Source organism: Cynocephalus volans, chromosome 3 (assembly GCF_027409185.1).
Source record: "Cynocephalus volans isolate mCynVol1 chromosome 3, mCynVol1.pri, whole genome shotgun sequence".
NCBI lineage: Eukaryota > Metazoa > Chordata > Mammalia > Dermoptera > Cynocephalidae > Cynocephalus > Cynocephalus volans.
The window spans coordinates 38,196,551-38,224,528 of record NC_084462.1 but is presented as its reverse complement, the minus strand read 5'-3'; the positions used below and the strand labels follow the sequence as shown (position 1 = coordinate 38,224,528).

General features: G+C 36.5%; 1 long non-coding RNA gene across 1 annotated transcript; it reads left to right on the top strand.

Annotated features, from left to right (window-relative positions):
- The first annotated feature begins 3,520 nt into the window (after nt 1-3,520).
- LOC134373902 (uncharacterized) lies at nt 3,521-16,923 on the top strand. The gene is made up of 4 exons (XR_010022998.1): nt 3,521-3,624; nt 14,608-14,750; nt 15,498-15,618; nt 16,319-16,923. It is a non-coding gene; the product is annotated as an uncharacterized LOC134373902 (long non-coding RNA).
- The last annotated feature ends 11,055 nt before the right edge of the window (nt 16,924-27,978 follow it).

Sequence of the window (27,978 nt, the reverse complement as noted above, 5' to 3'; positions counted from 1 at the left end):
GTAGTAAACACTCCCTGAGGCCAGCACATGAGAACCTATGAGATATGACTGTGCCTACCCTTGAGCCATTCATACAATTGCCTTACATATTGTGATCATCTGAGTGAAGAGCAGTCTATTGAGGTCAATTAGGTGGTCAGCTCAAAAGATATTATGGGTCCTGTCAATAATTTTTTAGATAGAGGAAATGTCTGGAAAATGAAGAGTAGTTTCTAGTCATGGAAATATCTCAGATCATATTTAAATTTGCTTGCTAACCCATTCCAAGAATTTGTACATTTTTTTTCTGTCACTGAAAGAGCAATTTTCTAGACATTTGAGTGATTCAAGCGAAGGCTGCTTTAAACATTTTAACTGTGAAATTATTAAATTTTCAGTTATCTCAACTTTATATGGATTTTATTGGCTAATATTTATAATTTTTAGTGGATTTCCTATACATTTTAAGGGAGATACTGAGGTGGCCTTTGGGGAAAGTTTGAGTAAGTCTTAGAGAAAAGGACTTTCAGCACTTTTCTGGTGCATGGAATAAGTGTACTTTTGTCTTACACAGATTGTCGATGAATATATATGATTAATTCCTCTTATCAGTAAACGTTAATTCAATTTGGAAGATTTTCTTTCTTAGCTTCTCTAATTTCCCCTGTGGTTTGTAGGTTCAAAGTGATATTGGAATTGCATGGATTTCTTACTGCCACACCATTGAAGGGCTGATTTTGTCACTCCTTCCAGCTTCCTTATCTGAGAAGGAAGACAACAATATACTCTTGAGGTAATATCTAATTTTTTATAATTTGAGGGGGTTATTTTTCTTGTTTTAAGTATAATAGTCCCTTCTTGTCTACGGGGAATTTGTTCCAAGGCCCCTGGTTGGTGCTTGAAACCACAGGTAATACCGAGCTCTATACATAGTATGTTTTGTCCTAGACATACCTTTGATAAAGTTTAACTTATAAATTAGGCACAGAAAGAGATTAATAATAATAACTAATAATAAAATAGAACAATTATAGCAATATACTGTAATACATGTTATGTGAATGTGGTCTTTCTCCCTCTCTCAAAATAGCTTATTGTACTGTAGATCTTAGCGGTCTCAGCATTTTTTTTTTTCCTTTCCTTATTAAGTCAAGAACTTTTACCTTTCACTTAAAGGAAGCACTTCATGGCTTCTTTTTTGTATCTAAATTGCCAGCATCACTACTCTTGCACTTTTTCAGCCATTATTAAGTGCAATAAAATAAGGGTTACTTGAACACAAGCCCTGCGATACTGCAACAGTTGATCTGATAACAGAAATGGCTACTATGTGACTAACGGACAGGTAGGGAGCATATACAAAGTGGATACTCTGGACAAAGGGATGATTCTTGTTCTGAGCAGGACAGAGCAGGATGGCACGAGATTTCACCATGATATTCATAATGGTGTGTAATTTAAAACTTATGAATTATTTCTGGAATTTTCCATATATGAGGCTATTTCAAAAAATTTATGGAAAAGTAGAATTAAAAGATAATACAAATCCTTCCATGAACTTTTTGAAGACAACTCATAATATTTTTGGACCTCTGTTGACCTTTAGTAACTGAAACTATGGAAAGCGAATCTGCGAGTAAGTGGGGGGAGGGACTACTGTATTCAGGAACTTACTGGTGCTGTGTAGAGTTTCTGTTGTTCTTTTCAACAACTTTTGTGATTTGTCAGTCTTCCTGATAAAGCCTCATATAGGAATTAGGCATGGAGAGTGGTAGAGAGGCCGTTTCTCACTGGCGTGGTAGAGGGAAGTTTGGACCCACTGAGGGGTGTGCTTGCCCAAATGCCACTGAATCCTCAGCCGTATGGCCTGGTGAGATCACTCTGAGAGCTGGATGAGAAGCATCCCATGGTGAGAGAACTCACTGTCCAGCTTTTCCTCTCTGTGACCCCTCTAGTCCCATATCCATAATGCTGTGTATGTCCTACCTGTGTTGCTGTGATCACTTTGAGTCGAATCAGGTGCTGCATAATCCTGTACTGTGAGTCATTTTTAGACATTTATTTCTTTATTCCCCTATCATGGCTTTTTGTAACTTCTTTCTTTCCAATCCATTGAGTCATATTTGAAGGTAAAGTAATTCTGAGGTTGAATTTACAGAAGTAGCTGTACTTTGTTGTAAATGGCATGCTCACCAGGCCAACATTTTCCTGGAAAGTGAAGCATACTCAGATAATGTGGTTGCACATTTAATTTGTCTGGCAGAAAATGCTGGACAATATTTGCTCTGGTGGAGGCTAGAGACTAACACAATGACTATTATTTGAATAACATCAGAAACATCCTTGGAGAGTAATCCATTAGCTAATTTAGTGTGCAGGTACGAAACTGAACCCTACCATCTTATGTCTGGTGGACCAGTGGACATATATGCTTCTATACTTCTCATCTTCCCACAGGTTTGGACTATTCCCACAGGTTGATAAAGTACTGGGCTTCACATGAGTATATTCCTTTCCCTTGAGAGGTGACATAAAGTTAAATATCAGGAATGATTTCTGCCATCCCATTGTCAAGGGCCAGTAGGAATTCTTGGGTTGGTAAGCACTCTGTCCCTAAAATATGGACATTTCTCATCGGGATTATGTAATACTCCATACGGTACTGTCTGTGCTGGGCAGCCATGGAGCCCAGGTCACTGATATGTGGAGGCTGGTCTCCATGACTGAATAGGATGCCTCAATGTGTCCCAGAGCAGTGTACTTCAGAGTGCTCAGTTTCTTTCACTTTTCTGAGGCAAACAGTGCCTCCTTTTAGAAACTTGTATATATCAGTAATGACTATAATAATTGATTTTGTTAAAAAATATGAAAAAAAATGAGTTACATAATCACTTTTGGAAAATGAGGTGCAGCATAGATACCCCACCCTAAGCAAACTATATGGATTGAGAGTTCAGCTTCTTCAGCAGTGTGGTCCCAGCAAGGATTGTGGTATTATTAGAAAGCTAACCTGCTTGCATACATTAGAGAAGTTGAATTGGACAGTGATACATACATATCCAAATTGGAAGTGAAATTGCAACTCTGAGCACTTGGCAGTCAGCATAAATACACTTGTTGAAACAGACCCTCGGGGATCAGCACATGATTAGTGAAAATGTGGGAAATGGTTATACCTACAGTTGAACCAGGCACACTTGTGTTTGAGCTGCTGGAATCTTCCAAATGATATTTGGTCTCTTTAGGGAATGAGATGGTCAAAATCCAAAGAGGTTATGGGTTTTTACTTTTCAAGTATATGAAACAAGTATATGAAAATTGAGAAGTAAATACCACATGGGGAATCGTCAGAGTATATTTGAATTTTCTTGCCAACCAGTCACTAGAATTGAATCATTGTTTCTTTGTGTTTAGTTTTTTTCTCATCAGCTGTGAGAGCAATTTTATATAGCATGTTAGCCTCAACTACCTGCTGTATTAAACATTTTTAAATGTAAAGTGATTAAATTTTACTTACTATATTCCCACAGGTTCATGTGGATCAAAAACATGTGAAAGAATTTATACATTTCCCTTGTGACATGACGTGAAGGAAAGTATCATGAATAATTCTACCTTCCTTGGGGACCAGTGGGGATTTTCGCAGTAAGTATTTTGTCCCAAGAATACTGATTTTCCTCTTAGGGAACTGTAACACTCCAGTGAGAATGAGAGTTTGTCTATGCAATCCAGAGGCCATGGGTCTGGGTCATTGTGTTTCCTGATTTCCATGACTTAATAGTGTGTTTATTGTGTCCAAGAGTGATGAAAATCCTTAGAGTTTAGTGTCTGTCACCTACCTCAGGCTCAGGGTCACTTTTATAAACATGCCTGGATCAACGATGGCTTCAATTATTGACCTGTTGGAAATCTGGGCAAAATGAGTAACAGAATTGTTCATCTGAAACTGATTTCAAAACATAGAAACAGACATGTGACAAAGTCGTTAATCTGAATAGAGTTGTGATAATTTAAAGTGCATTTTGTAAACACTAGGATCACTACTAAGAAAATAATTCAAAAAATATTAAAAGAACCACCAGAAAATATTATTTAACACAAAAGAAGCAAGTTAAGGATGAACAGAGGAACCAGAAAGACATAAGACATATAGAAAACATAAGAAAATGACAAACATAAATCCAGACATACTACAATTACAGTAAATTTTAAAAAGAGACTGGGAGATTCCATTTAAAAAAATATGAAACAGCTATACACTGTGTAAAAGAGGTACTTTGCAACAAAAGACACAAATAGTTTGAAAATAAAAAGATGGAAAAAGCTATATATCATCAAAGAATATCCAGAAGAGAGCTGGAGTAGCTATTATGACACCAGCAAAAACAGACGTTAGATAGAATTTAGCTAGAGATAAGGATATAATATAATGATAGAGGGGTTAATGTGGAATATGTAATAATTATAATCATATAAGCGCTAACAACATTGCCTTCAAGTTAAATACAGCAAAAACGGACATGATTGAAGGGATAAATAGGCAATTCAACAGTAATAGCTGTTGTCTTTATACCTACTTCTTAATCACTGATAGAACAATTAGAGAATCATTGAGGTTATAGCATACTAGAGCAATTTTATCAACCAACTTGACCTGATATATAGCAGGATACTTCAAAAAGTTTGTGTAAAAATAGAATTAAAAGTTAATATGAATCTTTCCATGAACTTTTTGAAGTACTCTCATATATATAGAACACTCCGGTCAACAACAGCAGAATACAAATTATTTTCAAGCATACCTGGAACATTCTCCAGGAAAGATTATACGTTAGGCCACAAAACTGACTCAATCAACTAAAAAAAGACAAATCATGCAGAGTATGTTCTATGACCTCTGGGGAATTAAATTGGAAATGAGAACCTAAATCAATTCAGAAATTGTCAAATATTTGGAAATTATCACAGAACCCATGGGTCAAAGAAAAAAATCTTAAAAGAAACTAGAAAACATTTTGTACTGAATGTGTTACAACTAAAGACATTCTTAGAGGGAAATTTATAGTTTTAAGTGAATATATCAGAAAAAAGGAAAGATAATAACCTAAGCTTCCACTTTAAGAAACAAGAAAAAGACTAAACTAAAAAGTGAATCCCAAAGCAAGCAGAAGGAAGTAAATAGTACAGATCTGAGCAAAAATCAATGACAAAAAACAGAAAAAGTATAAGGAAAATCCCTGAAACCTTTGTTTGAGCAAAGACTAATGAAATTAACAAACCTTTAGTCAGACTGACACAAATCACTAAAATTAGAAATGAAAGGACACTACAACCAACCCTGTAGATTCCATCTGGAATGTTACTATTTGACTCTGTGTTTTCCCAAGAGGAGAGCGATGGAGGAAAACAAGGTCCTAGTTGCACGTAAAGCTAACAACACAGCATTGTCATTTTGATTCTCATTGGCATCAGTGTTCATCCTTGTGAGGTTTTCACAAGATCTCTTAACCGTATAATATCATTAATTCTAAATTTATCTATGTTTCTAGTCAGTAAGGATTTTTTTTTAACTAGTCGATAATTTAATATATCTGGGGAAGTCTGTTCTAATTAAATCATATATCAACATTAATAATATGGTGAGTTCTCCATAGTTTTCATTCCTGTAGATTCTAGGTTTTTTGATATTTCTTTGCTTAGCTTATACCATAAAGGTATTGGGCGTCAAAAGTGTTTGAAGAGTTCCTTCCTTTTCAGGAATGAAGATATTGGACCAAAATGAGGTATGTGATTTAGAGAATGTTCCTGAAGCCTAGGCAGTGTGTCCTGATGGGTGTGAGCATTGGAAGAATGTAGTGAACTCTTAGAATTCTGTGTTTCCTCGGCATCCATTTTGAATATAAGTTTAACTTCCTCATACCAGAAGCAGGGCTCAGTCCCCTGTGACACAGTTTCTAGTTCTGGACGTCCTCCCAGTTCCTCAGTGTGGTCAATTCAGATATCTCCTTATATAGCTGCACCCTGGTGACCACCTCCCTATGGGATAGCTGGATACAACCTACTTGACCAGCCCTATTGACCCCCACACATCACATGGACTGCACAGTTATGCCAGTGTCCAACTTCAGTCACAGCATGACCACATGGAATTCATGCCTGTTTGCTTTAAACCCACCAGTTAAAACTCCTTGTGGGAAACCTGTTTTGATAAAATGCCCTAGACCTAATATAGGCATTGGCCCACAGGTGTCTCCCTCTCTCTTTCTCTCCCCCCCACCCTGCCCCCATGCACTTCCTTACCTCTGTGTGTGTGGCTTCCAGGCATGCCACGTAAACCCAGGACATGTAAGTAATACAATCTTTATTTCCATCTGTGTCTCTTGTATCTCTCCTAATGAAGGGGTGCTCTCCATCTTAAAGATTCTGCATTAAAACAGAGAGAATGGGAAACCACCCCAAATACAGTTCACATGTACTCCTTACCCATTTAGTTATTTTTTCTCAAGTTATTGTATACTGTGTGTTCTCAACATAATTGATATCATCTTATGGAATGAAAATTGGTCCTTGGGGAGCAAAAGAAATCTTAGGTATTTCGATTGCTTACAGTCCTCCAAACAGCCACAGTACATAAGCAGATCCACAGCGAAGCTGTGTCATTAAAATTGTGGGGAGGGGGTGGGTGAAAACTAAGGAGAAATGTCTAAAAAAGCTGTCCATCCAGGCAGGTGATAATGAAAAAACACTGTTTTACATGTACAGAGAAATTAATTTTCTGCCATCTAATATGTAAGAATCAGGTATGATGGTATTTCAAAAAGTTCATAGAAAAATATAATAAAAGATAATAGGAATCTTTCCACGAACTTTTTGAAGACCCCTTGTATAAGCTATAGCAGTTAGTACAGTTTACCAAGATTCCCTCAGCAATAGCAGATTTTGTAGAAACTGTGATTTTAAAAGGTTGTATTTCTTTTCCCATTTAGGGACACTTAATATCTTTGTCTTCTACAATACATTATCTTAACTTACATCTTAAATCTCTTCTGAGGAAATGTGTCTGTGTGGTTCCCTCAAAGGAAATGGCTGGTTATCTTCAGAAAACTCAGCTGGTCTAGGTCCACGTTCATATATTTGTTAGCAGGAATTTTCAGGATCAAATTTACTGCATCTAGGAACAGAGGATTATGTATGCACAGTGATATGCCATTGCTCTAGCCTCTTAGGACTTCCAAACCTTTGTTCAACAGGAACCGTTGTACATTGTGGCTCGGTTATAGGATGGCTTATGGTGAGCTTGCAAACTTTTTTTCTTTTTGGTAGTAATCTGACCAATCAGGAGAGTGTAGCTGTTGTCTTGTTGCTTGAATGACACTCCTTTATTGCTATAATGTTAATTGTTAACTTCTTCCTTAGGAGTCCCAAATCCATATTTTGGCAGGATATGTAAACTTCTGGAACACCCTGACACCACCTCTCCCTTAGGTAGAAATGTACATACTCACCCCCAAAGGCCTTTTGGCAAGGGTGTACTGCAGGGCCACTGCCTAGATTTCCTACTCTATGATCCTTTTCAGTCTCAACTGCGGTAGCAACAAGATAGCATAACTCACTGCCAGATACACCCCTAAAATACCATCTGTGTCACAGTTTCACAGACAGAGAAGAATATCTAGTTTCTTGAAAGCTATTTCTTAACCTTCATTACTTGCAGACTCATGGACTATCCTTCAACAGTCTAAGGAACCTAAGATAATAGGCAGGGAAGATACTTAAGTTAATATTTCTAGAAATTTCCCCAACAACAAAAACGGTGGACAAAATATTCACCTAGAGAGAGTTACACTGAATTTCATGTTTCTGACATTGAACAATTACAAGCAAAACCTTTCCTTTTATAAATTTGATTTGTTTTGATACTCTTTGAGAAAAATAGAAAAAAATATTTAATTCCTTTATTGAGATATTCCTACTGTAAGAAACCAAATGCCCCAAGGGATCACACCCTGATCACATAAGCCCTTCTCGGCCGCACCCCATCATGGCGCTGGTTGCCCTTCTCTTCCGCATTCTCCTTCCCACCGGCGCGAATCGCACGCCAATCAGCTCCTCCCCAAGCCCCATGCGGTATGCTAAATAGGGATTGTATTTTAAACCAATCAGCTTTCCCTTAAAACTCTATATATATGTGTGTGTGCTGCCTAATAAAACGAGCTCTCTCCGGTGGATCGTCAACTGGTGTCGACTCGTCCTTTCATTTGGTGCCGAAACCCGGGACGAAATTCCCCTCGAGCGGTGACACTTTTCGAATCGCAGCGGCAACACTTTCCGAGTCGCCCCTCGGGGCTCTCTCGAGCGGTGACACTTTTCGAGTTGCCCCTCGGGAACTCTGTCCCGCCAGGACCGGCCTCCCTTCCACCGCTCACCACTGACGGTCCACCCTCGTCCGTTCTTTTTGGCGCTGGCTCCTTCCACTCACCACCGGCTCATCATTAGGTAAGCCCCCTTTCCTAAAGGGCACCAGCCCTTTTTACAGGCTACCGCAGGGAGTCTAGCTGTGATCATCTGGTAGCCCCTAACACCCAATACCCCACCCCTCCATGGTCTTCATGACCACCATAAATTCCCAAACTATAACAGGTTCCAAAGCCCCGGTAAACTTTTACTTTCATTTTTGGAGGTTAAAAGCCCCATTCTGTTCTCCCCTTCTCTCTTTCACCCTCCTGTCCACCACTCTCTTCTCTCCGCTTCCCGGGTCCAGGACCCAACTAGAAATTCCTAGCGCTAGGTTCCTTCAGGCACCGGGCTTTTGCCCTAGAGAAGTGAAGGTCTGAGTGACGACCCACACCTCCCTTCTCACCTCCTGGTTCGTACCTGAACCTGCCGGGACTGACGTGACCTACTGGCGACGCCCTCTAGGATCCCACCTTTCCCATCCGGCCGAAGGATCTGTCTTATCACTAATCTCTGTCCGATTTCTGTCTAAATTCCCATTAAGAGACCAGAATGGGCGCTTCCTCCTCCTCCCTAGGGGAATCTCCACTTCAGTGCCTTCTGAAAAACCTCACCAACGTTTCCCTCAGGCCGGATATTAAGCCCAAACTCCTCACCAAATTCTGCACACAAGATTGGCCTTATTATCCTTTAGATAATCAAAACACATGGCCCCCTGAGGGCACACTAGATCCTAACATTCTACGAGACCTCTTTAACTACTGCCAGCGCCTAAAAAAATGGAAGGAGATCCCCTACATCGAGGCTTTTCGCCTCTTGGCTCAGAACCCCACCCTCTGCTCCTCCTGTGCTCCCTCTCAAGTCCTTTTAGCCTGTAAACCCTCTTCACAGTCACCCCTCAATCCTTGCACCTTCGACCCTACTGATGAACCCCCACCCTACCAACCTCCTCCTCCCCCAGTGCCTCCGATGCCCACTCCTCCTCCCCCATCATCTGCGTCACCTTCTGCACCTCCTGTGCCATCCACTCCTCCGTCTTTACCCTCCCCTACTCCTGACCCACTAAGTCCCCCTTTCACCCATTCCCGAGGACCCCCCTGCCCCTTTAACAATCTCCCCACTACGTGAGGTAGCTGGGGCTGAAGGAGTAGTTAGGGTCCATGTTCCCTTTTCCCTAGCTGACCTTACAGAATTAGAAAAAAGACTAGGCTCTTTCTCTACTGACCCTACCACCTACATTAAAGAATTCCAATGGATCCTGCAGGCCTACAGCCTCACACATCATGACATCTTCATGCTCCTAGCCAATACCCTCCTCCCCGAGGAATGCCACAGAGTCTGGAATACAGCTCAAACCCATGCCACTGACACCCATCGTACCAATCCAAATCACCCGCCAGGCCCCCAAGCAGTCCCAGAACAGGAACCTAATTGGGATTATAACACAGCCCAGAGAATCCAGGCTCGAGACCGTTTTGCCTCTTGCTTAATAATTGGCCTCAAAAAATCAGCTTGCAAGGTTGTTAATTTCCAAAAAATTCAAGAAATTGTCCAAAAAAAAGAGGAAACTCCCGCCGAGTTCCTCAATAGATTAACTCAGGCCTTTCAACAGTACACTAACTTAGATCCCAACTCAGAAGACGGCCGGCATGTCCTTATGACCTATTTCCTGGCCCAATCCTACCCTGACATTAAAACTAAACTTAAAAAATTAGAGCAGGGTCCTGCAACCCCTCAGACCGAAATCCTGTCAGTGGCCTTCAAGGTTTTTCATAATCAGGAAGAGGAAAAGGAACGTCGAAAACAAAAGGCCAACCACGCCAACTTCCAGATGTTGGCCCAGCTTATCAAACCCCCTGGGCGCCCTCCCACAGCCTCCACCTCTAAGCCTCCACCTGGAGCCTGCTTTAAATGTGGAAAGGAAGGGCATTGGGCAAAGGCTTGCCTCACCCCCAGGCCACCCACCACTCCTTGTCCAAAATGCAAAAAGAAGGGACATTGGGGATCTGATTGCCCCCTCACCCGAAGGGGTGAGGGACCAACTGCCCCACAGTCCCCCGAATCGTGGACACCACCTATGGTGGGCCTTGCTGAGGAGGACTGACGGAGCCTTGGGCCCTTCCCGAACATCTCTATAACAAAGCAGGAGTCCAGGGTATCCATGGTTGTGGACGGCCACCCAATATCTTTCCTCCTGGACACTGGAGCCACCTTTTCGGTCTTAAGGGAATATAAAGGCCCCACCACCTCCAGCAGCTCTCCTATAGTCGGGGTAGGAGGTAAACAAATCTTTCCCCAAAAACCCCTCTTTTAACCTGCTGCCTTCAAGGCACTCAATCCGTTTTCTCCCATTCCTTTCTAGTCATGCCACAATGCCCCGTCCCCTTGTTGGGTCGGGACATTCTATCACGGCTTCAAGTCTCCATTACTTTGCCCCTGTCCTCTTCCTCTTCCCCTGTTTCCTTCCTCCTAGCGCTAGTTCAAGCCCAAGATCCTACTAATCCCACCCCTCCAAAGAAGTCCTTACCCATCTTAACGCACCCTGTCAACGCCACAGTTTGGGACACTGCCAGCCCTGCTCTGGCCCAGTGTTCCCCTGTACACATAAAACTAAAAGACCCTTCCAAATATATTTGTCAGGCTCAGTATTCATTAACCACAACAGCCCTCCTTGGGTTAAGCCCCATCATTCAGGACCTATTAAAAAAGGTCTCACTTTTTAAATTTCCGTCCCACTCACTCCCCTTTCAATACTCCCATACTCACTGTAAAAAAAACCTAATGGCGCCTTTCATCTCATCCAAGATCTCCACCTTGTTAACGCCGCTGTCATTCCCATTCACCCCCTTGTATCAAATCCATACACTCTTCTTTCCAAGGTCCCAGCGACCTCTACTCATTTCTTGGTTCTGGACTTAAAGGATGCCTTCTTTTCCATACCCCTGGAAACCGATACTCAGGACATTTTTGCCTTCACATGGACTGACCCCCACTCCCGTCACTCCGAACAACTCACTTGGATGGTCCTGCCACAGGGATTTTGGGATAGCCTTCATATTTTTGGGCAGACCCTAGCACAGGACCTCAAATCTTTTCACTTAAACCATCCAGAGTCCACCTTATTACAATATGTGGACGATCTCCTTCGATGCAGTCCTTCATGGGAACAATCCCAAGCTGACACTGCCCATTTGCTTAACTTCCTAGTGGGTAGGGGATATCGAGTGTCCCCCGCCAAGGCCCAAATCTCCTTACCATCTGTAACCTACCTTGGTTTTCTCCTCTCCCCGGGAAAGAAGGAAATCACCCTGGACAGAAAACAGTTTCTTACTGACCTGCCCATCCCCAAAACCAAAACAGAGATCCTATCTTTCCTGGGTCTAGCCGGATATTTCAGAGCATGGATCCCCAGTTTCTCTTTGCTAGCTATAATATGAGTAAGGGTCCTTCTGAAGAACCTTTACTCTCCTCACCTCAGCGCCCTTTTCTACTGTTCTATCTTCTTCATCCACCCTCAAAACAAAAAGGGGCCACCTTCCTCCCAATCATGGTTGGTATTTCCCTAACAACATCAGCTGTCAGAGCCGGCCTGTCGGGAGGAGCCTTAGGACACAGTTTATGGGCGGTCAAATAGATCAATACTAAACTTGAAGGCGCTCTAACTTCCACTGCCAAATCTCTTTCCTCTCTACAGAGACGAATCACCTCTTTAGCTCAGGTCACCCTCCAAAACCATAGAGCACTAGACCTCCTCACTGCAGAAAAAGGAGATACTTGCATCTTCCTTGGAGAAGAATGCTGTTATTCCTCATAACCTGCCTTTTCTTGCCCTGCATCATTCTTCAAGCCCAAGTGGGAAAAATTTCTAATCAGGCCTTTAACCAGCTTTTACTTAGAAACTACCAGCTCCTAGATACCAATGAACCCCTCGCCTCATCTCGTGAGCACCTCAGCCCACGCTGAAGAGGTACCACCTTACAGAGGAAACGCATTCCTATACGCCCTCGCCACCGACGCCTGGTTGCCCCCTCCAGTCTCCGACTACAAACAATGGAACCAGTGCATGTGCGACTTGTGGCTTCAAGGAACGTTTATGGACTTCTCCCCTTTTGAAATTACTTGTTTCTCCACCCTCCTTTGGGGTTTCATAATGGGTATTTATGTACCTTCCTCCTTTTGCCCTCCCCCACAACGCCCCAGTTCAGCAGGAAGTAGCTCGATGACTTCAACGTCCCCTTTCCTAAAACAAGAAAAAGGGAGGAATGTAAGAACCCAAATGCCCCAAGGGATCACACCCTGATCACATAAGCCCTTCTGGGCCGCACCCCATCATGGCGCTGGTTGCCCTTCTCTTCCGCATTCTCCTTCCCGCCGCCGGCGCGAATCGCACGCCAATCAGCTCCCCCCCCCAAGCCCCATGCGGTATGCTAAGTAGGGATTGTATTTTAAACCAATCAGCATTCCCTTAAAACCCTATATATATGTGTGTGCTGCCTAATAAAACAAGCTCTCTCCGGTGGATCGTCAACTGGTGTCAACTCGTCCTTTCACCTACACCTTTTGAAATATTGACCAATGTTTTCCAAATATTTATAACTTTTGTGTGTGTGTGTGCATGTGTATTACCAATTCTTTTTAACAGTTATTTTGTAACATATAGAGCTGCATCGTCCAGTGTGATAGACACTAGACACAAGTGACTATTTAAGCTTAAATATAAGCTAATTAAAATTAAGCATTAAACATTTAGTCCTTAAGTCACACTAGCCACATTTTACATGCTCAATAGCCACACATGGCTATAGCCTACTATCTTGGACAGAAAGCTCTATTGGATGCAAATTATCCAGAGCTACTTCATGTATGCCAGTATCTGATAAAAGACATATTGTGACACAAATAACATCTATAAAATACCACTTTTTGAAACCCTAGCTAAGATTATTTTGGGGAAAGTACGTCTGAAAATAGAATTGTAAGCTACCACATTGTGTTAAATATTTCTAAATTCGTTTATTAACTTGTCAGAAAACAAGAAAATGAAATAAAGATGACACCAGCCTTTTATCAATATGTTTATATTCAGAAGACAAATGAATGTTTTAACTCTTGTATGTTTTTGGCTTAGCTTTTCTTTTTATGCAAAAGTTAAAATTTTACATTTTATTTATAAATCTAGTATTTCAAGGTATTTTAATGGTTGTCAGGACAATAAAAGAAATCCTGTAAATATTTTTGAGAAAATGTGTGACATAGTGTTCTGCAGATGACTTCAGAGAGTATTAGCACATCTGTTTGAGATATACACAGTTTTGCATTTGTTCATTGAGTAATCTATAAAGTTGAGATTATTAAATTACATTTAAGCCTTTGTTTTGTGCATTTTTGAGGGTACTCCGAATATAGTAATTCAATATGTTCCTCATTATGTCACACCTAGATTTTCTAGTTATTTGAGGTTGTTGAAAAATGATTTTATATTACATGCTTTCTTCAAAATCATAGATAAAAATATTGAATTAATGGATATCTTTTAGATGAAGAATGGTTAGAACACTTGTGATTATTGCACATGACTGGACCCTTTTACTAGATTACTGCGTTGGGGCAAATTTTAGACTATTGTTTTAAAAAAGATTAATTTAGTTTAATCCAGCCTTTCTAGATATTTAGATATTATTAACATGTATATTTCTCTGTAAGGATGGTCTTGTGAACATTAGTGAACTAGAAACAAATTTCTTTTGCCAGTGGAATTATTAGGAGCTTTCCCTGGACTTATCTGGGTGGTAATAGACAGACCGTGTGCTCTGTATATAATAGTAAAAATTTTGTTTTATAACATTTATTCTTAATAGAACAGAAATATTTTATCTCACTAATATAATTATTAGCTGGTCACTCTATGTCCATTGTACCTTATTGGGGGAAGAAGAGCAGCGCATGTTTGAAGTTTGTGCACATCACACACAGGGGAGTGAGGAACATCCATCTTTTCGAGTCTGTACACAGCACAGGATACCCACGCTTCATGAGTATCTTATTGTTAAATTAGATTCTGTGTGTGTGTATGTTTTACATGTACAGAGAGGTGCACCTGTAGATGTGCATATATTTTTTCTTAAAATGTTATTTTTCCTTTCTTTCTTTCTTTTTTTTTTTTTTTTTGGTCAGGTAATGATAGTGCATAGAAGGGAAGGAAAACTGCCGTGCCCTTGCCTTACCTCTTGAATGTCAGCTCCAGAGAATGAGCAGCAACTTTCCTCCCCGTCATTGGTTCTCCACTCCTACTTATGGTCTCTTGGATGCCCTTTCAGGTATGATTATATGGGCAGGGAACTACGTGTTTATAGGAAACAGGCCTAGGGTGGACAGAAGTCGATAGGTCTGGCTCTTTTTAGAGTTAATGACATTTGGTTGCAGCTAAATAGCACTAAAACCCCATCATTGAGCCAGATGAGTGTGAGTACTGCAATGGGGAGTTACAGCTTATTTGGTCATAATAGATCTTCCTAAATGTGGGGAATCTTTCCTCACGAGTCCCATCCTAAAACTGAATTTCCCTCCATGAGACCATTATATCTCTGTTCTTTATTTGTATGGTTGATTCATCCAATGGACTTTTAATTTCTTATGCCCAGATATTTTTCAGTTCATTTTTTGTGACACAAGCTCCTTGTCAATTAGCTGTCATAGAATAGGTTCCAAATAAACTTTTATTGAGGAGAGATATATGTGTAGATTATTTTGAGTGATTTTGTGAATAACGTGGCCAACTAAGCAGCAAAAGATAAATGATTAAAAAGTATAAGAGACATAATTTTCAGTGGGATTCAATCTACTTGGTTTGGGGAATGCACAGGAAAGAAGGGGGGCCCTGATGCAATGTGCTGATATTGAAATGTATGGAGTTATGAACAGCTAGTTATGGCTTCAGAGCTGTGTGAGTACAGGGGGCAGCCTGCAAGTGAAATCAATATGACAGAGTAGCAAAGACTGAGTTCCCAGATTCTAGCTGCATTGGAAGTGGTGTTTCTTGTTTTTGTTTTTGTTTTTCACCTCAGAAAATGACTCCCTGGGAACTCAATCTTCTGGGATTGAACCATACCAGTAAATCCCTGAAACAAGACTCCTCAGACAACGAGCCTCTTCACCTACCTATTGTCTAAAAGCCAGCCTCTGAAGGTAAGGTTTTACTTAGAATAGTCCTTGCTTTCTAGGAGAAGCCATGTCTGTGTAGGAAATGAGATGTTAATTTTCAGAAGATTGATGACTTTTGGTTAGGTTCTAATTGACTCCAAGGGCCAGATTGTGTAATGGGTGAAGAGATACAGCTTCTTTTACATATGTTTATGGCTTTTCTATATCTCAGTACATTCACTGTTAATATGAAGAATTTCCTTAACTTTTCTTCTCTCATTCAATAGACTGAGCTCCTTCATGGCTGGATTCATTGTGTTACTAGAGAATTGTTGTATGCATGAGACACAGTAGGTTCTTAATACAGGTTAGACTGGAAATCTGACAAATAGTTTTGTCTGAAATAATTGATCAAATGGTTGAGTGATCTAGAGCTTTAAGGAGCCAAATACAGAGGGAAAGAGACACAAAATCTGAGGCGGTTAGAGATGTCCATCACTTTTTAGATCAGCAAAAGGAGAAAGAGCAGCACCAATATCTGGCATACTTCATGTAGGGAGTTTTAAAGTCATTTTTCTGTGCACAGCATGGACTCAACCACTGGAAATGTGGCTTTCTCTGTGTACTCTGGGTAGATTTCTTCAAGCACATGTGGGGGAAGAGTAAGCAAGGATTTCATAGTCCCCTGACTCCTTAGGAAATGTGTTTCTTACCTTTGTCAATTTTCCCCACTGTGCCCTTGCAGGTGATGACCACAAATATGAGGTGGATTTCCTACAGTTGGTGCCATTACTTCTATCAGCAGCTTCACCAAAACAATGATACAGTCTTCCTTATGCGTGGAGACTCCTCTCTTTCCTGTGTTGCAGTGGATACCTCCTGCAGATAAGAAATGCTTAACTGAGAAATGCTCATGTTGGGATATCATCGATGAGACTTTAATTTGGGCATGGTGACTGTTTCCCTTGCTGCCACTTGACTCAATCCCAGGAACCTCAGTTGAGGAAATTATTACACAAGAAGCTCAAAATGGTGGAATTGCTCAGTGCTCCCATAAATATACATTTATAATTTTCTTTTGCCATATGGTAAATTGAAAAAAAAAAGATATATTAAAAAGAAACTGCATTATTTTTTTTCAAAAATTCAAGGCATATTTAAATAACTAATATATAAATTAAGTGCCCTCTCTCTTCCAATTCTATTCCCATAGTTTTCCTCTATAAGGGAGTTATGTGCATTCTCTTAGTGGATATATGCACACAAACACACACATTAAGTTATTTTTTTGGAGGGGTTTGGAAGTGGGGTCATATTGTAACATGTTCTTCTGCAAAATGCCTCATTCATTTAACAATATTTTCAAAGGCCTTCTTCTATTTCAGTAATACATACACATCTGTGTCATTTGTTGAATGACTGCATGACTGTTTTGTAGATGAAATATAATTCAATGTTTTAAGCATTTCTCATTCATAGATATTTATGTTAGTACCAAATTTCTGTGCAATGAATCTCCTTATATTTCTATACCTTTGCATTTGTCTATTATATCATAATAAATTACTTAGCAGTTGAATTACTGGAATTAAGTATATGCATACTTCAAATTTTGAAAATTATTGCAAGATATTTTAAAAATATGTGGTTAACAACTTTATCCTGAAATGGCAATGAATGAGATTTCCAGCTTTCCCACAAAGATAATGGATTTTATAAATATTTGATATCTTTGCCAATGTGATCGCCCAAACTATTGTCTTAAATTGTATTTCTTTTATTTTTGAGTTTGATCATTTTTTCATATGTTTAACAGCCATCTGTATTTTTTAATTTCCTCTTTATGTCTAATTTTGGGGGTGAGGGGAGGTTTTAGTCTCTTCCTGATTTCTAAGAGCTCATTTACTGTTGGGGAAATAAGGTTTGGAATGTCAAACATTACAGATATTCTTTTCACTTTTTATAACCTTTTTACTTCGTTTTTGTTATAAAAATGTGTATGATTGTTATGTGTCCAAGTATGACCATGTTTGCTTTTACGGCTTCTGAGTTTCACGTCATTTTTTGGAAAGATATTTCTACTGAGTTCATAAAACCCTTCACCTATGTTAACTTCTAATTCTTTTGTGTTTTTTTTAATTCAAATTCTCAAATCATGAGAAATTTTTTATTTCAAAAATCTTAACGTTTCCAAGTTATTTGCCATTACCTGCGATTATTTGCCAATAATTGCCCATTTATCTGTAATGCCATCTTGCACATATGCTGTATTTTCATCTGTGACTGGCTCTGTTTTTGTTCTGTGGATCTGTATGTCTCTTCTGCCACCTGTTTCATGTGTTTTCTCTTTAGAAGAAATTACAGTTTAGACAGCAATTTCATCAACTTAATAAATTAATTTAGGGGAGAATTCGTTTTTAATAATATTAAGTCTTTGTATCCAAGGACAAGGTATGTCTTTTTTGTTGTTGTTCATTAATTTAAATTGCTGTTAATGTTTCCACTTTGGTGATGGGAGTTTTTCTTTCAATTTATTTTCTTGTTCACTTTTCTATGTCTGAAAGTTTTGTTTTCTTTTTGGGGTAAGTAGTCACTTCACTGTCATTACTTTTCCAATTTTTTCAAAGTATGTACTAAATCCTTCGCAAATGTTAATCATTTTGATTTCCCCCTCCCAATTGGTCCTGATTTTAATTTTGTTGATAACGTTCACAGACTGGTACTTTCAGAGCACTTAAACAATTGTGGAAATATTACCCACCCTTGATTTAATCAGGCTTTAATGGAAATGCTTCTTGAGTTTGACCAGCACATTGTTGCTGGTCTGTTTCCCCAAAAGACCACCAGAAAGAGCTATGATCAAGCAAAGCAGTTTATTAAACTTACTGCAGCAAGGGAAAACACCACCTTGACATGGTTTAGTAGTGTTTCCAAAGCAGGAAATTAAGGCTTTGGGATCTGGCTGATATGGTTGAAGGCAGGGAGCTAATTAGGAATGGGCAAAATTCATCATGCAATAGTTTAAGATTGGCGGGAGTTGAGGTTCTTAATGTGAGTCTTGATAATCAAATCATTGTCTGGTAAGTGAGCTGTTTGCCTATGTCAGATGTTATCAATGACAGAAGAGGTATTTGCCTAGGTGAGCAAACCGAATTTATTAATTGGTTTACAGTTTATTCTTGCCGGGCACGACTCTGCTGGGGTGGTATCAGGTCTTATTTCCAATAGGTAAGTTATTTTGATGTGGGTTATCTTAATCATCAATGTAAAATGCTAATTTTAAGTTTGAGATATTTTGTCTTACATATTGGGAAAGTCTCCCACCTTTTATATTTTTCTAAGGAATTTAATCAAAACCAGGTAATCAAATGCTTGTTGCATAACAATTTTAGTATTCTTTTTAAAAACTTTTATCAGTGTGAAGTAATTCATTTTCTTTTATTGAAATTTTTTTTTATTTCTCGAATGAACAGACACAATTTAGTTTTTAAATGTTTATTTTAATTTACTGCTGAATTATGGGTATTTTAATTTGATTTAGAATTTTGCAAGTATACAACTAAGTGAAATTGATTTGTGACTTTTTTGTGTTTTTTTGTTTGTTGGTTTTTACGTGATATTTCTTTTTTGTGCTATTTTTGTCATGTTTTGATATCAGATTTTCTGGTTGTGTTAAAATAATTTTGAAGATTTTCTTCTTACTCTGTGCTCTAGAATGGGTTGAAAAGCTCTAGCCAGCATTACTTACTATTAATGGTTAAGTGAACACATCAATGAAATCATCTGAATTCTCCTTTGGTTTTAGTGATTTGGAGTGGAAGCGAAGCTATCTAGAAAATTTTTTCATTTTTTTCCCATATGGTTATTGATTGTTTTGTTTTGTCTTATATTTAACCTGTTTTCTCCTAGAGAATCACAATCTGTGCAGATTTTCAAATACATTATCATAAAGTTATACAAAGTGTTCTTTTATTTATTTTCTCATTTCAATTATGTATCCATTTTTATTCCAGTATTGGTTATTTCTGCCATGCATTCTTTAAGAAATAAATTTAATTAGTGGATTTTTAGCATCACTAGCCCTCCGCTCTCATCTCTTCCAATCAGGTCTTTGGTATACTTTATCAATTTTTTTGAAATGTTCTAATTAATTTATATATTTTTCTGTATTCCTTTGTTTCTTTTCTTAATAAATTCTGAAACATGTGTAACCCATTTATTTTCACTTGTTCTTGGTAATGGATTTCTCTGTTGTGCATTTTATAAAACTTTCCATGAGGAACCCTTTGTAAATATACGGAGTATAAAGAGACAGGAACAGTGAATGTGCACATGCTCAGAACCAGAGTCCAGGTTCCACCATTATCAACCTTTTGCTGTATTTGGTTCATGTTATTTTTACAGTATTTTCAAATAAGCTAGAGAAAAATCATAAGACTTCTTTTGCCCCATAATAATTTTTAAATTTTTATTTTAAAAATCATAATATATTTTACAAAATTCTAATTTACAAAAGGGTATTCAGTGAAAGGTCATTCATCTTCTCAATTCTGTCCTACCTATCTACCCAGTTTCTCCTTCCTGGAGACAACAAGTGTTACTGATTTATTGTTTTATACACACACACACACACATTTGTCACACCCCAAAATGTGTGTGTTTATAGATACAAATATGCATGCACACACATACATATTGTTCCTTGACTTTCTTTTAAATACTTATGTAATATATATTTTAATATTTCCAGCAGATTATTACATATCACTGTATGAGCTTTCTTATTATTTTTAATAATTTATGTTTTTACATAGGTAAAATTTACATAATTAAATGCTTAGATCTTAATTGTATAATTTAATGAGTTTTCTTATAAGTAACTATTACCTTATTTAGGAGAGAGAATATTTTTATTACTTGAGAATCTGCCTTAACTGCCTCTTTCCAGCCAAGCAAATTCTCATAAGAAGAAAATACTCTGATTTCTATGATCATAGATTAGTTTTGCCTGTACTTGAAATTAGTATAAACGAAATCACACAGTATGCGTCTGTCTTCTTCTACTAATCATAATGATATTGTGATTCATCCACGCTATTCCCTATACCAGTAGGTTTATTTTATTTTATTTTATTTTTTGTAATTACGGTATAATATTCCATTGAGTGGGACTATTACAATTTGCTTGTCCATGCTTCTGTTGATGGACACCTGGATTATTTCCAGTTTTTAGCTATTTTGAATTTGTTAACGGATCTCATATGTAATTACCTACAAATTGAGTTGCTTGATTATAAGGTAGATTTTTCCTTAACTTTATAGGAAACTGCCAAAGTCTTCTAAAGAGTTGGAACTTTTCACTCTCCTAGCCTGTAATACATGAGATTTTCAGCTACTGTCCATTATCACCAATATTGGATATTGTTGGTCTTTTTAAGTCTTATTTATTTAAGTGGATGTGAGGTAGTATATTGTGACTTCAATTTGAAATTTGGTCACATAAGAAGTCAAACAATTTTTAATGAGGTTATCATCCAGTTGTAAATCTTCTTTAGTAAAATTTCTGTTTAATGTTTTTCCAACTTTAACTTATGATTTTAAAGTAGTTTTAAACTTACAGGAAATTTGCAAAAATAGAGTTCCCGTATATTCTCTACCCAGCTTTCCTAATGTTAGCATCTTATATAACCATTATTATAACATTATTACATATAACAATTATTGAAATCATGAAATTAACATTGATATAATGCTGTTAACTAATCTGAAGACCATATTAAAAATTTTCCAATTGCCCCACTAATGTCCTTTTTATATCTAGTCCATCATCCAGTTCAGGATTCCATGTTGCATTTATTTGTTGTATCTCCTTTGCCTGCTCCCAATCCCCCAACTACAAATCTGGAAGAGTTCCCTCAGTTTTTCTTTGTATTTCATTAAATTGACACATTTGAAGAATATTAAATCATGATTTTGTATAATAGTCCTCAATTTGGATTTGTTTGGTGTTTTCTCATGGTTAGATTGACGTTTTATATTTTTGATAAAAATAACACAGCAATAATAGTGTACCCTTTTCAGCAGAACATATCTAGGGGATACATGATGTCAATGTGTCTTATTTTTGCTGATATTAAATATGATCATTTGATTAAGGTACTGTCTGCCAGATTTCTCCACTGCAAAGTTACTATTTTCCTCTCTTTGTAATTAATAAATATCTTTTTGGAAGATACTTGGAGACTATGCAAGTAATCTGTTTTGCATTTAATTTAAGCATTTATTGAATATTCTTGCCTACAGCAATTATTGCTATGGTGTTTACCTAATGACGGTTTCTGTTTCCAAGATACTTCCTATACTTTTTCGTTGGAAATTGACTGTAAGGAAGAACTGTCTTTCTTCCCCATTTATTTATGTATTCATTTGTTACTTTACATCAGCATGGATTTATGGGTATTTATTTTGGGGGTTTTCATGTATTGTAATCATTATTTTTTTCAAATTTTCCTGGATTTGACCAATGGGAGCTCCTTTAAGTTGGTCTCAATGTCCTTTTAACATGCCCCCATAATTTTTAAGCATTTCCTTATTTTCTAGTTCCACAAGATATTCTAGGCTTATCTTGTATTTTCCTTTCTCAAGCCTGTAAGCAACCATTTCTTCAAGGAGTTCTGGTTCATTATATTGGAAAATCATATTTAGAAACCAAGATCTGGGGTTTAGTGTACTGATTGCTACTGGGTGTCATAGGTCCAGGATGGGAACTATGTATACATTTACTCACACACACACACGTGCACACATCTATATTTCTATTTATGTATCTATATATCTAAATATACTAAATATTTATACTGATAGTATATAGGATACTATTATACTGTATATAGTATTGTATATATTATATATATATGCTATCTATACTAAAAATTATGAGTTTATCTATTTCTGATTACAATCCAATATCACAGTGCTCATTTTATTCTTCTATCTTTCCTTGTTTCCAGTTGTTCTAGAACCACTTGCTGAAAAGCCTTTTTTCCTACAAAATTATCTGATGCTGTTTTTGGAAATAAATTGGCCATATATGTATGGATCTTTCTTGAACCCTGTTTTCCTTCTTTATGCCAATATTTTTCACTGAGGTTTCATAGTAATTCCTGCGATAAGGTCGCATGAGTCCAAAACGTCGTTATGGTATTACGAGGTTTTGAGGAAGAGTTAGTTGGCTATACTAGGTTCTTTGTATTTGCACTTAAATTTTGAAATTAACTTGTCAATTTCGTAAAAAAGAAACCCTGCTGAGAAATTGATTTTGATTATATTGAACTTATAGATAAATTTAGGGAGAATTGTCATCTTAACAAAATTGAGTCTTCTGATCCATGAAAATGGTATAGTTCTCCCTTTATTAGATTTTCTTTGATGGAAGTCTTTTATAGTTTCAATATGAAAGCGCACTTTGCAGCTTTCAGTATAGAAACATTAATTTTTAAATTTAATAGATAAAATTAAATTGTTATATTTATCCCTTTTATGTTTTTGATACTATTGTAAATGAATATGTTTAAATTTTATCTTCCTTATTTTCTTGCTGTTATATAAAAATTGTAATATTTTTACATTGCAGATACTTTTAAATTGGGTTGTTCTTTTCCCAGTTTTAGTAGAAAGCATCCAATTTTTTACCATTAAGAAAGATATTAGCTTTTTTGTAGATAGCCTTTACCAAACTGAGCAAATTTTCTTCTAGTGCTAGTTTGCTTATAATTTTTACAATACATGTGTGTTAAATTTATTGAATGTTGTTTCTACATTTGTTGATATAGTCATGTTTTTCCCTTTATTCTTTTATTATGGGAGACTACATTGATCAGTTTTTGAATTTTAACCCAACATTGCATTCCCGTTATAATCCCTTGGTCACTGTTATCCTTTTGTGTGTATTTCTGTATTTAATTTCCTACTAGTTACTTAAGGATTTTTCACCTATGTCCATGATGACCACTAGCCTATGGGCTTCTTTCCTTTATTATTTTTGTCAGAATTTGTTACTGGGCTTCATAAAATATATTGAGTATTGTCCTCTCTCCCTCTATTTTGTTAGTTTTTCTTCGTGGAATGTTTGATAAAATTCATTAGTGAAATGATCTGGACCTGCAGTTTGCTTTGTGATGCCTTTAGTAACAACTTGTATTTATTTAATATAAGACTATTTGGAGTTTCTCTTCCATCTAATGTCAGCTTTAATAAGTTCTGTTTTCCAAAGAGTTAGTGCATTTTATCAGGTTTGTTGAATTCAGTGGCATAAAGTTGTTCATAATATTTCCTTATTACCCTTATAATGTCTGTAAGGTATGTGGAGATCTCACCTTTTCTGTTTCTAATATAGATAATATTATTTTCCCTTAGATCACTCTTTCCAGGGTTTTTTGTTTTGTTTTGGGTTTATTTTATTTTATTTATTTTTTTATCATTTAAAAGAACTAGTCTTTGATTTGATAATTTTCTCTCTTTATATATTTTCTATATTGTTGATTTCTGATCTTATCTATGTTTCTTTTTTTATCTTGGTTTTACTATGCTCTTCTATGGTATCTTAAGGTTGAAATTTAGATCTTTGATTGTGGACTTTTCTAATATAAACATTTAAGGCTACAAGCACTGCGTTAATGGATCCCATAAATTTTCATATATTTTAATTACCATTTAGTTCAAACATTTTTTATTTTCTTTGTGATTTAATTTGACCTATTAGTTATTTTTAAGTTTAGTATTTAATTTCAAAATATTTGGGGCTTTTCCGGGTAACTTATTACTACTTCTGCTTTAATTCTGTTATGGTTTTTTAAAAAGTACTCTAATATTTCAGCACTACCAAATTTATTGAGACTTATGTTGTGTTCTAGCATGTACTCAATCTTGATTAAAGTTGCACATGTACATGAATGTGTATTTAGCAGTCACTGAGTAGAGTGGTCTATAAATGACAGTAATTCAAGGTGTTTGTTCAGATAGGGTTTAGATCTTTCACATCTGAAGTGATTCTTTAAATTCTGTAAGTTAATAAGAGAGTAGTGCTAAAATTTTCTGCCTGTGATTGTGAATTTATTTCTCTCATTAGCTCTCTCAGTTGTTCTTAATGTATTGGAAGATCTCTCATTTTTTATGCTTTCGTGACTATCATGACTTTTTAATGAATTTTCTATTTTCCTAATTCAGTATGTCTCCCTTTATCTTGAGTAATATTTATTGTTTTGAAATCTCCTTTGTCTGATTTTCGAATAGTATTACCAGCTTTCTTATGCTTACAGTTTGCCTGATGTATCTTTTTCCCATTCTTTTACTTTAAATCTATCTGTGTCTTTATATTTATAGTGTTTCTATTGTAGAAAGCATATAGATGGGTCTTTTTATCCACTCTGACTGTCAGTGACTTTTAAGTCTTTGGAGTCTTTGGTCCATTTACATATTAACATAATTGTATTTATGCCTGCTATTCAGCTGTTGTTTTTTCTATTTGTCCTACCTAATTTGTTCCTCTTTCCCTGCTTTTGCTTCATTCCTTTGGATTAATTGAATTTTTTAAATTTTAGTTTTCTATATTGACTTATATATTTATGTTTTAGCTCTACTTCTATGTCTTTTCATTTAGGGGTTCCTTTTTGGGTTATAAGATGCCCCTATAATTTATGACAGTCTGCTTAGAGTCAATATTGTGTACTTTGTCTGAATTGTAAAAACACTTTCAGCAGAGTAGTTCCATACAGTTCTCCTTTGTCCTTTGCTCTCATGTCAGAAGCTATATATTAAAATTTTCCTTTCTATAATCAGTAGCCTTTTAAGCAAATTAATAGGATATACTATAGTCTTTTGTATTTACCCATTTACTTACCATTTCTACTTCTGTTTCTTCCTGATTCCATCCTTGGCTCTTTCCCTTCAGCCTGAAGAAGTTCCTTTAACATTTCTGTACTGGAGGTGTGATGACAACAAATTCTCTCACCTTTTGTTTGTCTGAAAATGTTTTCACCTTCAGCTTTGCTGAATGTAAAATTCTGGGATTACATTTATTTTCTTCTTTCAGCATCTCAAATGCGATGTTTCATTATTTTCTGCTCTTCATTGTTTTTGGTGAGAATTCAGCTATCATTCATATATATATATACATATACACACATACATACACACACAAATATATATTTAATGTAATATTTTTCTCTGCCTACTTCCAAGGTTTTCTTAGTATTTTTCATACCTAAGTGAGGTTTCTTTTATGTTTTTCTGGGTTTATGTTCAGTGAGATTCTTGATCTGTAGACTGACGCTCTTCATGAAATTTAGGACATTTTCAGCCCACATTGCTTTTAGTATATTTTTTTCACCATCTCCCACCACCCATCTTCTTATTCTAGACCACAGCTGTACCTATGTGAAAATTCTTTCAAATTTTATATAGGTCACTGATGCTCTCCTCCTTTTAAAAAAAAAATCTTTTTTCTGTGTTTTTCAATTTGGGTGATTTCTATTGAGCTCAGGTTCGCAGACTTTGTTCAAAGACTTTGTACTTTCCAATTATACTTTAAATATTTTATTTATTTCTTGTCCTTCCCAGTTCTAGAAATTTCATTTGTTTTATTTCTATAATTTCCATTTTTCTTCTTGTATTCCCTATCTTTTTACTCATTGTGTGCATCTTTTCTTTTAATTATTTTAACATATTTTAATGGATTTCTTAAAGTCCTTATCTGCTAATACCACATCTTGGTCATCTGAGGATATGTTTTTGTTGACCTACATATAATTGGGGTCTTGGAAAAAAAGAGAGATACTGGGCAGAAAAAATAATTTAAGAAATATGTTAATTAAAAGGTATTTTTATCTTTTCTTTCAATATTATCATTGAATAATAAGCCATATTATTATTGAATGCTAAAATAATAATACTTGGGCTGGCCAGTTAACTCAGTTATTTAGACTGTAGTACTGATAACATCAAGGTCCAGGGTTCAATTCCTGTCCCAGCCAGCTGCAAAAAAAAATAATTAATTAAATAATTATACTGGGTTGTGAGTATCGTAACATATGTAACTGCAATCCATATTACAACAATGGTATATAGGATGGGGCAAAGATTAATGTAACTATAGTGTTGCATGGTTCTTCTATTTTATGTGAAGTTGTATTATATTAACTATAAGTAGATTGTGATAATTTAAAGATGTCTATTATTACCATACAACAATCACTAAAAATGCAAATAAGCTGAAAAGCCAATAGCAGAATCAAAATTTAATAATAAAGTGTACTTGATTAATTCAAAAGAGTACAGGAAAGAAGAAAATAACAAAGTAAACAGGGATATTTAGGAAACAAATGGCAAAATGGTAGACCTAAATCCAACCGTATTAATAATTTAACTTTACTCTTGCTTTTTATTGTCTTAATTGATCAAATACTAAAGTGTATTAAAGTTTATTTGCAGTTTTCTTTATGCAATTTTTGCTTTATTAAGTTTGATGTTATAATATTTACCTTTAGTGGGGTTAAATTTGATCTTTTTGTGGATTATACTTTTTTCACTTGAGAGTAACTTATTTTTCTGTCAAAAGTTGTCTTTTTTGGCTCAGACATGTCTCTTGTTTTTTGAAAGCATTTGACTGTGTTATATTTTTTATTTTAATGACTTTTTTTTTTTTTTTTTGTCGTTTTTTCGTGACCGGCACTCAGCCAGTGAGTGCACTGGTCAGTCCTATATAGGATCCGAACCCGCGGCGGGAGCGTTGCCGCGCTCCCAGCGCAGCACTCTACCAAGTGCGCCACGGGCTCGGCCCTTAATGCCTTTTTAAATCTTGATATTATCCTAGTATTCTTATTTATATAACCCACAGTATTATTTTAATTTGACTTTGCCATTTTATTTCTGTTATTTTATAATTCTCCCTTTTTCTTACATCAATTGTGGTGTTTTATTTGATTTGATTTTTTTCTTTTATGTAACTTGTGCTTTTCTTTCCCAATTTAACCATTTAGAAGATATGTCACATGGTGTTTTGATAAGTTTAAGTTGCTGACATATTTTATGTGGTGAAATAAACATTTTTATTTGTTCAAATTAATAGAGGCTTCCTTATTTGAAAGAAGAAAATAACACATCTACAAATTCCTTAGTTGTGTAATAAAATAATTAATCATGATAATGAATATTTTTATTTATGGAGTGCATACTTAAAAGTGGTAGATTCTGTGCTGAGATGCTTGTATACCTTGTATTTTTAAAGAATTTTTCAATTACCCCATGCTACATGTGTTACATTATTAATTTGATGTATGTACATAGTATATTTTATATGTTTGCTTATATAATGAGACTACTCATACTGCCTTTTTCAAATTGTTCTTT